The following is a 12768-nucleotide window of genomic DNA, read 5'->3' as shown; positions in this document are numbered from 1 at the left end:
AAAATATTGCAACAGCAGTCAGACCGCCTCCTCGCAGAAACATTTTGAATAGCCTTGCAGGAAGAAAGCACAAGAATATATCATCAGAGAAAGAGGCAGCAAGAATGGAAAAAGAGTCTGAAAACATGTTAAAGAAAACTGCCGATATTGGTTCTAAAAGTCCAAGGAGAAGCAAACGATTGTCTTCTACAAAAGAGACAGTAGTCACCAGCTCTAGCCAAAGTGCTCCAAATATCAATGAAGAAGAAAAAACACAGCCTACAAAATCTGCCAAAGAAGGAAAGAAATCAGAAAACGCCGCCGCAATAAGAAAATCGTCTCGCAATACCAAACATCACGCTGAGCATGACGACAACGAAGAGAACAACACCAGCGATGAAGAAAACGATGAATACAACGAGGTAAATATGAGTATTTTCTTAGTACCTTGGATGCAAAATAAATGCATTTATTATATTGTTAAACATTTTTGTCTAACACAATTGATTTTAATCATGCAGAACATATCTGAAAATTCAGAAGATAAAAAAAATAAAGGCAAGAAACAGGAAAAGGCAAGAAGGATTGCAAAAAAGGCAAAAATAAATTTTATGGCCAGAACGATCAACAAGACAGTAAGATGCTCACTTAGACAGCTATTCACCTGTGTTGAAATATTGGAGGAACGACATATAAAAAGGCTTCGGGATGCAGGTTTGGGTCCTTTGCTTGACAGCAAGATCAGGCAAAACATTAATATCCGACTTGCCTGCTTCCTTATGAATAGAATAGATCCAACAACCATGACTCTGAATCTAGGAGTAGCAAACAAAGTAATTGAGATTACTTCTTATGCTATCCATCTACTGTTTGGGCTGCCAGACGTTTCAAACACAACTCCTAGACCATCAGAAAGTGGCAACGACAAAACATTGCATGAGTTGAAGATTGAGCTTGGATTTAGGAAAAATGAGGATATGAATACTGATGACCTTCGCAAGCTCCTAAGGTTGTTGGTTAAAGACGAAGCAAACGACGATTTGGCTCTGAAAGTATTTGTGTTGATAATGTACATGAAATTCATATGCCCTGGAACAGCTATCCGTGTGTCAAGGGAGGCAGCAATGGTAAAAAATCTAGACATATCAAAGTTGAAGGACATGGATTTGTGTCAGTTGCTTGTAGATGAGCTCAAGAGAGCCGTCATCCGAGTACGTGAAAATCTAAATCAAAATGGATCGCCTCGCTCGGCTGCATCATAGCACCGGATCTCGTTATATCTTGATTGTTGTATGAAACAAGGCCTTTCGGACCTGGACACAAGAACACCTCGTACACACTTCATGGATTATGAAAAACTAAAGAGCATCGCTGCAACAGATCGTGCTAAAAAAGGCGGGGAAGACCCCAATACCTGGATATTTGGAAACTTACCTGTAAGAAAATTTCAATGACCATTTATCTTTTTTGTTAATTATATCTCGTACTGCATAAGTTAATACAATGTTTTCATTTTCTCATCCTAACAGTGGAAAGCACCAAATGACATAGTTTACTACCAGAAAAGGAATCCACTGAAAAGAATGTATCCGCATCATGAAGACCAAATGATGTCAGCAAAGCGTACTTTCAGAGGATCAAGCATTCCAGCTGGTGGTTCCATTGAAGAAGAAAACACCAGTGTATCAGAAGATACATTGGAACAAATTGACAACTTGCTGACTAGCGCATACGACCTATCACACAAAGTACCAACTACATTTGACCGCCTCAAAAATGGAACAGCTGCTGAAAACCAAGCAACTACTGTCAAAAAAAATTCTGACAACGAAGCTAAAGTTATAGAAAGTTTACAGAAGACAACATTTCATCTCAGACAAACTTTCGCATTGTTCAAGAAAGCATAGGATGAACGTTGCAAGCAAATTCAGCAAGATGAAAGGATAGCAAATAATGAGGTACGACAAAAGACATAATCACACTGGCAATTTTTTGTTGTGTGTGTTCAAATTTAACTAATTGAACTACTTACAAATCATAATTTTAAAGTTCCAAGTACAACAATATAAGACTAATCAAATTTAAATACAAAAAACCAGGTTGACAAAGAAGCTGCATCTCCAACTCAAGAAGGCACTGTAGAAAAAACAAGAAGTGGAAAAAATGTGAGTTAACCTCAACTACATGTGAGTTAACCTCAATTACAAATACAACAACCGTTTAAATTGTTTTTCTAACTTGTTAACATATCATAACAGGTTGCAAAGTAACCTGCTTCTACAAAAGAAAGGATTCAGGTACAATCAAAAAATGAAGATAATATTAACTTGCTCATTGAATACAAAATAAAGTAATACTATTAAGTTGTTGTGGTGAATTTACAAAATAAATAATTTTTTCCTAATAAACTTTTTATGTTATATCTTTGATTTACAAGTGCAAGATGATGGCCCAATGGAAGCATCAGGAAACTTTTACTTCTACAACTGAAGTGTGATAAACATCTGTACTAAGACGTTGGTTTGAACTACCTACAACTTTTTTAGTGTCTGTACTTTTGTAAACGTCTGCAAAGTTGAAACTCCGGAAACATATGATTGCATAACTTCCTAATTCGAACCAGTGATTATCAATGTGAAACAAGTGTACTCTTTTCGAACCATGTTGGTTGCATTGTACCTCGCAGAAAAAAAAATATCAAAAACAAAATCTTGCAGCACAAGTTTTTGCTCCTCTTGGTGCGGACGCTATACTCGTATCTCCGTCACCTTTGTACTCCACAATCCTTGCACATGTAACTCCGCCAGACAAAACGGAAATTGTTGCAGAGAAACAAAAAGAAACACGGTTGGTACGGACGCTATACTCGTCTCTCCGTCACATCTTTACTCCACAATCCTTCCACATGTACCTCCGCCAGACAAAACAGAAATTGTTGCAGAGAAACAAAAAGAAACACGGTTGCGTGTTCCCCTTGGTATGGACGCTGTACTCGTCTCTACGTCACCTTTGTACTCCACAATCCTTGAACATGTACCTCCGCTAGACAAAACAGAAACTGTTGCAGAGAAACAAACAGAAACACGGACCCCTGCTCCCCTTGGTGCGAACACTATACTCGTCTCTCCGTCACCTCCGTACTCCACAATCCTTGCACATGCACCTGCGTTAGACAAAACGGAAAATCACAAAGGGAAACAACGGGAAACACGGTACCGTGCTCCTCACCGTGCGGATGATGTACTCGTTTCTCCCTCACATATGTACTCCACAAGCCTTGCACATGTACCTGCGCTAGACAAAACGGAAAATCACAAAGGGAAACACGGTACCGTGCTCCTCACCGTGCGGATGCTGTACTCGTCTCTACCTCACATCTGTACTCCACAAGCCTTGCACACTGTACTGCGCTAGACAAAACGGAAAATCACAAAGGGAAACACGGTACCGTGCTCCTCACCGTGCGGATGCTGTACTCGTCTCTACCTCACATCTGTACTCCACAAGCCTTGCACCTGTACCTGCGCTAGACAAAACAAAAATCATCCAGAGAAACACAGAACGTGCTCCTCTTGGTGGAGACGTTGTACTCGTTTCTCCCTCACCTCCGTACCCCACAAGCCTTGCACCTGTAACTACAATAGACAAAAACGGGAATAATCCAGAGAAACAAAGAGGAACAAGGTCAAGTGCTCCTCTTAGTGAAGACGATGTACTCGTATTTCCGCCACCGCTGTACTGTATAAGCCTTGCACTCGTACCTGCGCTGGAGAAGAAGGACTTTTTTCTTATTCCCCTTCGTACCCGCGCTATTGTCTTTCCTATTATTGTCTTTTCGAGAACAATCCCATCCACACATCGGAAACTAATGAATCACAACATCCACCGCATGCTGGAATAATATAATATATGTAAAAGGCAGTGGACGACAAAACCCCGCACTAGGTCCCGTATGTCATAGAGGCAGAATAGGATAAGTGTAAAAGAGAGTGGACGACAAGGCCTCACAGTAGCTCCCGGATGTAATAGTGGCAGAATAGAATAAACATAAAAGAGAGTGGACGATAATGCCCCCAAGTAGGTCCCAAATGTATAGAGGCATAATAGAATAAATATAAAAGTGAATGGACAATAACACCCCGAAGTAGGTCAGAAATGTCTTTGGGTAGAAACCACACCAAAACTACTCTACTTGGCTTCTAAAATCAACAGTTCCACACCAACCGCTTTGCAAGAATCCACCTCCTTATCCAAAACAGGAAAAGAAAGCAACAACAGCAAGGGAGCATCGCCGGCATCTCCATCACAGAACACCAGCTGCAATTCGGAAAACTATCCCAGGTTTCGGATCATTGGTATGTATATCTCCAAAACTTCTAGATTCGGTGGAAACTCTATGTTCTAAATAGATCAGTCGCATACCACAATAATGCAGAAAACAGATCTAGGGTCTAGTGGAAAACAGTCTCACTACGCTTTCTTTTTCCACCTCGTGAATCAAGCACGAACTTGAAGTTCCGCTCATGGATCTAGTAGGAACAAACATCACACACATACATCGTATTCGAGGTCAACCAAGGGAAAAAGGTCAAATGTCGGCGGACATAGAGATATCAATAAGTATATCAAATTTTAATTCCAAGTCAACCAAGAAAACAAGGTTAAATGATTAATATAGGTCATGAACAATATATTCATTGCTAAAATATACTAATACTCCACACTATGATATTTAAATGACAAATAAGAAAAGATATAACTATAAATCACATGAATTTCATTATCACTTCGAACTAAATTGAAACAAATAAATTATTTATATCCAAAATGTATTTGTTTGCATTCGTGAATAATCTGTAGTTCTTTGGTCTCCAAAATATATTGCAAGCATATGCAATTTGATGGTTACCTTTTTGTTCTACATAGAAAATGCTTTCAAGACTGCAAGAGGCTGCACACAACAGGGCAAAGAAGTACGGATACTTGTGCAGAAGCTGTCCAATATGCGAGTCCGACCCTCACTACCAGGTTTCAAATAATCAAATTTAATGCTTTGTTCCACAAAAAATATATTACTCATCAAATACAATGAAAGTTGACCTAAATTCAATTTAAATATGATTTACAATGAATGAATTAATAATTGAAATGTCATATCTAGGGAACACTGCTTGCAAGACTTCAGGAGACTGCGCAATCAAGGGCAGAGGAGTACGGATACTTGTGCAACAACTATTCAACATACGGCGTCGACCCTCAAGACCAGGTTTTCAAATAATCATAATTTAATGCTTAGTTGCGTATAAACCATATTACTTCATGTCGTGCAATGAAAGTTAATTTAATTTTATTTAAATCTTAATGCATCTAAACTATATGATCTTAATGCATCTAAACTATAGGAAATTCAGGCAACAGGTAATCAGGGTACAACCAACACTGCCATTGAAAAGAGCCAAAGCAATGATGAAAGTGACAACATCACAGACAAAGGTGTTGACAGAGATATTGATGAAAGTTATGCACACTTTATCTCAAAGGTGTTGACAGAGATAACTGTTAGAGGTACAAATACTAGCAACTAAAAAAGCAAACATTACAGTCAATATATAGTTTTCAATGGAAAAATTATAATACCTCTTGATTGTAGGACCTGGACTGTATGGAGACGAATTTTGACGAAGCATGCGTCTTTGGAAACCACGTGGAGATGAATTACACTCAAGTACTCCACCTGACAAATGAAGTCATCACGAACCAGACACCAACTATTAAACATTATATTTGCACCATGACTAAATCATTTGTTACAAGAGGCATATGTAGGATGGTAAGTTTATCGGAGTTTTCGTAAGTCTATCTCGTCAATTATATAAAATACTTACTGTCTTCATGACAAGAAAACTTCTGACATAGTGTACCACAAAACTAATAATGGTTCGTTAATATCTTTTTAGGAATTTTCAGAAGAATTCACTAATGAACACATTCGGGGATTCATACAAGAACCGGTTAAAGTTGTTGTCAGCTGCACATCGGGAGACATTACAATGTATGCTACCATGAAGATGGATAAGAATGGGAAAGCTATGATAAAGAAAGGTTTCCGAGATATAGTTGAAGAATTTTACCTAAAAGAAGGAGACATTTGCTCATTTAGCTTCAAAGATGAAAGAGGATCTCCATTCTTACATGGCAGTGCCTAGCTCAAGCTTGTCATAACAAAGCTACAAAGTGAGGCGTAAGTTAAAATAAGTACAATGTGTCAGTACTGAAACAATGTGAACCACGCAACGAATTACGTACAAGTATTTGTATTTGGTTATTAGTTAATGCTAGTGTCACGTGTACTTTTCAATATTTTATATGTAATATTTGAGAAACTCCTCGAATTTATTGACACTGTAATGTTAATGCTAGTGTCATATGTCTGAAATTCATTTGCTGCGAACTATACTCGACTCGTCATCACCGCTGTACTCGACAAGCCTTTGCACCTGTAACTACGCTAGAGAAAAAGGAAAGAGACACAGTCCTGTACTCCTCTTCCTACATAAGTTGTACTCGACTCCCGGTCACCGCTGTACTCGACACGCTTTTACACCTGTACCTGGACTAGAGAAAACGGAAAGAGGCAAAATCATGTACTCCTCTTGGTGTGAAACATGTACTCGGTTCGCCATCACCGCTGTACTTGACACGCATTTGAACCAGTACCTGCGATAGAGAAGCATAGACTTGTACTCATTTTGATGTGAAACCTGTACTCGACTAGCCGTCATCGCCGTACTCGACACCCCTTCGAACATGTACCTACGCTAGAGAAAACGGAAATCTTTCCAGATAATCAAAACAGAAACACAGTACCGTGTTCCTCTTCCTACCTAGGCTGTACTCGTCTCTACGTCATTCTTGTACTCCACACCCCTTCGATCATGTACCTGCGCTAGAGAAAACGGAAATCTTTCAAGAGAAACAAACAAAGAAATGACCTCGTACACCTCTTGGTTCCAACGCCGTACTCGTTCATACGTCGTAGATGTACTTCACAACCCTTCGAACATGTATTTGCGCTAGAGAAAACGGAAATCTATCCAGAGAACAAACAGAGAGACGACCTCGTACTCCTTTTGGTTCCGACACTGTACTCGTGTCTACGTCTCGGATGTACTTCACAAGCCTTGCACATGTACCTGTGCTAGAGAAAACGGAAATCTTTCCAGATAAATGAAAAGAGAAACACAGTACCGTGCTCCTCTTCCTACCTAGGCTGTACTCGTTTCTACGTCAGGGATGTACTTCACACCCCTTCGAACATGTACCTACGCTAGAGAAAACGGAGATCTTTCCAGATAAATCAAAAGAGAAACACAGTACCGTGCTCCTCTTCCTACCTAGGCTGTACTCGTCTCTACGTCGTGCTTGTACTTCACACCCCTTCGAACATGTACCTACACTAGAGAAAATGGAAATCTTTCCAGATAAATCAAAAGAGAAACACAGTACCGTGCTCCTCTTCCTACCTAGGTTGTACTCGTCTCTACGTCGTTCTTGTACTTCACACACCTTCGAACATGTACCTACGCTAGAGAAAACGGAAATCTTTCCAGATAAATCAAAAGAGAAACACAGTACCGTGCTCCTCTTCCTACCTAGGCTGTACTCGTCTCTACGTCGTTCTTGTACTTCACACACCTTCGAACATGTACCTACACTAGAGAAAACGGAAATCTTTCCAGATAAATCAAAAGAGAAACAAAGTACCATGCTGCTCTTCCTACCTAGGCTGTACTCGTCTCTACATCGGGGATGTACTTCACAACCCTTCGAACATGTACCTACACTAGAGAAAACAGAAATCTTTCCAGATAAATCAAAAGAGAAACACAGTACCGTGCTCCTCTTCCTACCTAGGCTGTACTCGTCTCTACGTCATTCTTGTACTCCACACCCCTTCGAACATGTACCTGCGCTAGAGAAAACGGAAATCTTTCAAGAGAAACAAACAGAGAAACGACCTCGTACTCCTCTTGGTTCCGACGCTGTACTCGTCTCTATGACGAGGATGTACTTCACAAGCCTTTCACCTGTACCTGCGCTAGAGGAAACGGAAATCTTTCCAAATAAATCAAAAGAGAAATACAGTAACGTGCTCCTCTTCCTACCTAACCTGTACTCGTCTCTACGACGAGGATGTACTTCACAACCCTTCGAACATGTACCTACGCTAGAGAAAACGGAAATCTTTCCAGATAAATCAAAAGAGAAAACGAAAATCTTTCAAGAGAATAAAAGAGAAAACGGAAATCTTTCCAGACAATAAAAGAGAAAACGGAAATCTTTCCAGAGAAACAAACAGAGAAACTACCTCGTACTCCTCTTGATTACGACGCTGTACTCGTCTCTGCGTCGCGGATGTACTTCACAAGCCTTTACATCTGTACCTGCGCTAGAGGAAACGGAAATCTTTCCAGACAATAAAAGAGAAAATCAAACGGAAATATTTCCAGAGAATAACAGACCTGTACTCGCCTAGCCATCATCGCCGTACCCGACGCCCCTTCGAACATGTACCTACGCTAGAGGAAACGGAAATCTTTCCAAATAAATCAAAAGAGAAATACAGTACTGTGCTCCTCTTCCTACCTAACCTGTACTCGTCTCTACGACGAGGATGTACTTCACAACCCTTCGAACATGTACCTACGCTAGAGAAAACGGAAATCTTTTCAGATAAATCAAAAGAGAAAACGGAAATCTTCCAAGAGAATAAAAGAGAAAACGAAAATCTTTCCAGACAATAAAAGAGAAAACGGAAATCTTTCCAGAGAAACTACCTCGTACTCCTCTTGGTTACGACGCTGTACTCGTCTCTGCGTCGCGGATGTACTTCACAAGCCTTTGCATCTGTACCTGCGCTAGAGGAAACGGAAATCTTTCCAGATAAATCAAAAGAGAAATACAGTACCGTGCTCCTCTTCCTACCTAACCTGTACTCGTCTCTACGATGAGGATGTACTTCACAACCCTTCGAACATGTACCTACGCTAGAGAAAACGGAAATCTTTCCAGATAAATCAAAAGAGAAACAAAGTACCATGCTCCTCTTCCTACCTAGGCTGTACTCGTCTCTACGTCGGGTATGTACTTCACACACCTTCGAACATGTACCTACACTAGAGAAAACGAAAATCTTTCCAGATAAATCAAAAGAGAAACAAAGTACCATGCTCCTCTTCCTACCTAGGCTGTACTCGTCTCTACGTCGGGTATGAACTTCACAACCATTCGAACATGTACCTACACTAGAGAAAACGGAAATCTTTCCAGATAAATCAAAAGAGAAACAAAGTACCATGCTCCTCTTCCTACCTAGGCTGTACTCGTCTCTACGTCGGGTATGTACTTCACAACCCTTCGAACATGTACCTACACTAGAGAAAACGGAAATATTTCCAGATAAATCAAAAGAGAAACACAATACCGTGCTCCTCTTCCTACCTAGGCTGTACTCGTCTCTACGTCGGGTATGTACTTCACAACCCTTCGAACATGTACCTACGCTAGAGAAAATGGAAATCTTTCCAGATAAATCAAAAGAGAAACACACTACCGTGCTCCTCTTCCTACCTAGGCTGTACTCGTTTCTACGTCGAGGATGTACTTCACACCCCTTCGAACATGTACCTACGCTAGAGAAAACGAAAATCTTTCCAGATAAATCAAAAGAGAAAACGGAAATCTTTCAAGAGAATAAAAGAGAAAACGGAAATCTTTACAGACAATAAAAGAGAAAACGGAAATCTTTCCAGAGAATAAAAGAGAAAATCAAACGAAAATCTTTCCAAAAGAAAAAAATAGAAAATAGAAAAAAAGAACAACAGTTTGATGCGCCGAAGGGGCCTTGATACGAGGCGAAGCCGAGCCGTAGCAATCGCTTCGACGTATGGGGGTAACGACAAACGGGGACAACAACATATATCTACCATTCATTATATTTATTAATGTTTGATGCGCCGAAGGCGCCTTAATACGAGGCAAAGCCGAGCCATAGCAATCGCTTCGACGTATGGGGGTAACGACAAACGGGGACAACGACATATATCTGCCATTCATTATGTTTATTAATGTTTGATGCGCCAAAGGCTCCTTGATACGAGGCGAAGCCGAGCCGTAGCAATCGCTTTGACATATGTCTTCTTGTAGCACTCTGTTGGAATTAAAAAAAAAATTATAATTTGAAAGTGCTACCTCCCTCCCATTAATTCCCCAGAAAACTCACAGCCCGGAAATATAAAGGGGAAAAGCCAAAAAAGAAGTCCCGCCTAATTTTTTGAAAACGTACAGCGCGCGTAAAAGGAAAAAGAAGCTTAACGGGTTCGCATATTGTTAACGGGTCTACCGGAGCGTAAAGGGAAAAAACCAAACCCGGAAAACGATTCGCGTCTTTTCCCGGAGACACGTTCCGCGCTCGACACGTGTAGTCGCGAAAGCGCGCGCGGAATGGGTTTTTCCCTTCTCAAAGATCGCACCTGGGGAGGTGTTATACACCACCCGTTGTAGCGTAGCGCCTCGCACCTCCTGAAGCGTGAGCTGATGGGCCAGGCCCATTAATATCTCTACCGTGGACATGTTTCTTTCTCTCGTGCGCTTAGCTCGTACCGTTTCAGTTCCGGTTTTTTCTGTTAGATTTGTTCTAATTTTCTGCCTAGTTTTTGTTTTGGAAATTTGTGCAAATATTTATTAATTTTTGAACCAAATTATAGTGTGGACATTTTTTAAATATGAACTATTTCAAATCTATCTATTTTTTAAAACTGAACATTCTCGAAATCTATAAACATTTTTAAAAATCTGAGAAAAAATGAAATATGAAAATTATTAAAATCAGAAAAATCAAATACGAACAATAACACGTACAAAATATGAGAATTTTTTTTAATCTAAACATTTTTTAAATCTAAACATTTTCACATTTTTAAACATTTTTTATATAAACTTTTCAGAGAAAAGGAACAGAAAAAAGAAATAAAAAATAAATGAGAAAATCGAAAAATAAAATAGATAAACTGACAAAGAAGGGAGTGAAAACCCGCAGCAGAAAATTGGAGCAAAAAATCCGTGCAGAAAACCGCACCAGAAAAACCTTAAATAGAAACCGCTTTACCTAGGCTATGCCCAGAAACGGAATATCAAAGCAAATACAGGCTAGAGGTGGTGCGCGTTCCGAACCTAACACGTCGCAACGGGCGGTGTATAGAAATTTGCGGGAGGGGGAGTGTATAGCGGATTTCCTATACACCGACCAGGTCGGCGCGTACCGCGCGCCGCACACCCCCGCGCGCGGTATGGGCCGGCCCAGTTCGGGTGTTGGGCCACTTGGCCGTTTTCTTTTTTTGAGATATTTTTCTGTTCTTTTTCTTTTTCTGTTCTTTTCTTTTTCATTTCTGTTTTCTTTTTCATTCCTTTTTTCTTTTTTGTTTCTTTTTATTTTTTGTTTCTTTTTCTTTTCTGTTTTTTTTCATTCTTAAGATTTAATTTTTTAAATTTAAATATATATTTAAATGTAAAATGCTTTATCTCAAATATTCGAGAAAATTTAAATTCGAAAAATGTTCAAGTCGAAAAATTGTTCAAATGTGAAAACTGTTCAAATAAAAAAATTGTTCAAATTCGAAAATTGTTCATATATAAAAAATAATAAATTTTGAATTTTTTTTGTTCCATTTTAAAATTTGTTCCAATCTAAAAAATGTTCAAATTTTAAAAATATGTAAATTTCAGAAAAACTAAAGTAATTTTAAAAATGGGTCTAAAAAGAATCAGCTTTTAAAAAACGTAAAAAAAATAGAACAGAAAAAACAAAAAAGCAAAAGAAACAAAAAAAGAAAGAGTGGAAATGTTAGGCCGGCCCAACAACCCGCCTGGGGGTGTGCGGCACCTGGTCCGCACCGACCAGGTCGGCGTACAGCACCCCCCGTGGTATAGGCCGTGCCGCCCGCCCATTTTGGGCTCGAGTGGGCGCGCAGCCCATCCCCAGCTTGTGCGTGAAATACGAGCACGTCTCTAAAGCCCGAGATCTGCTTAGGCCTGTATAGTTCAGAAGTTCTTATTCGCCGGCCCGTATGGGACTGGCTCTCCTGAATAATCTCCCCCTGCTCGAAATTTGCTGCCTGTCGTAGCTTTGCATCAACAGCATGATTAGCTGAAGATAATTTAGGAAGTACTAATTAGTCAAGCACTCAAGCATATGGCATGATAAGAACATGTGCCACGTTCAGTGTCTATCTAAGCTACATGTGTCCACATACAGACCTGCTCGCACATGCATCCAGAGTTAGGTCCAACACGTGTTGAGTGACTCGATCAGATTATTGATCGAAGCAATCCGTGAAAACTATTTCAGGGAGGCAAGTACTACTATCGAATATACTACGGAATGCTTCGTGGCAAAACAATTTAATCGGCCGTTCGCCGAAGCCTGCATGATAGGCCGGCGCCGCTCGAGGTGTGTGGAATCATGCTGTCATAACCAAGCCAAGTCATCGAATCCGGTTCGATGTGCAGTTATATGCTAGTGTAGCGCCCGCGCTAGCTGACCCTATCTGACTAGCTACCTCCAGCACAGTGAAGCAAAAGGATGTAAGCACGGTGGATGGGCATGACGCGACTGTGAGCTTGCCGCTTCGCTCCCATCATTCCATGAATCTCTAGGATGCTGCCCGCCTCAGTTGGGAATAAAGGCAACAATGGATGATTCGAGTCGTCGTCGTCGGTCGACCACTATGG

The sequence above is a fragment of the Lolium rigidum genome, chromosome 6 (genome assembly GCF_022539505.1).
Source record: "Lolium rigidum isolate FL_2022 chromosome 6, APGP_CSIRO_Lrig_0.1, whole genome shotgun sequence".
Classification (NCBI taxonomy): domain Eukaryota; kingdom Viridiplantae; phylum Streptophyta; class Magnoliopsida; order Poales; family Poaceae; genus Lolium; species Lolium rigidum.
Note: the sequence above shows the minus strand (reverse complement) of the source record.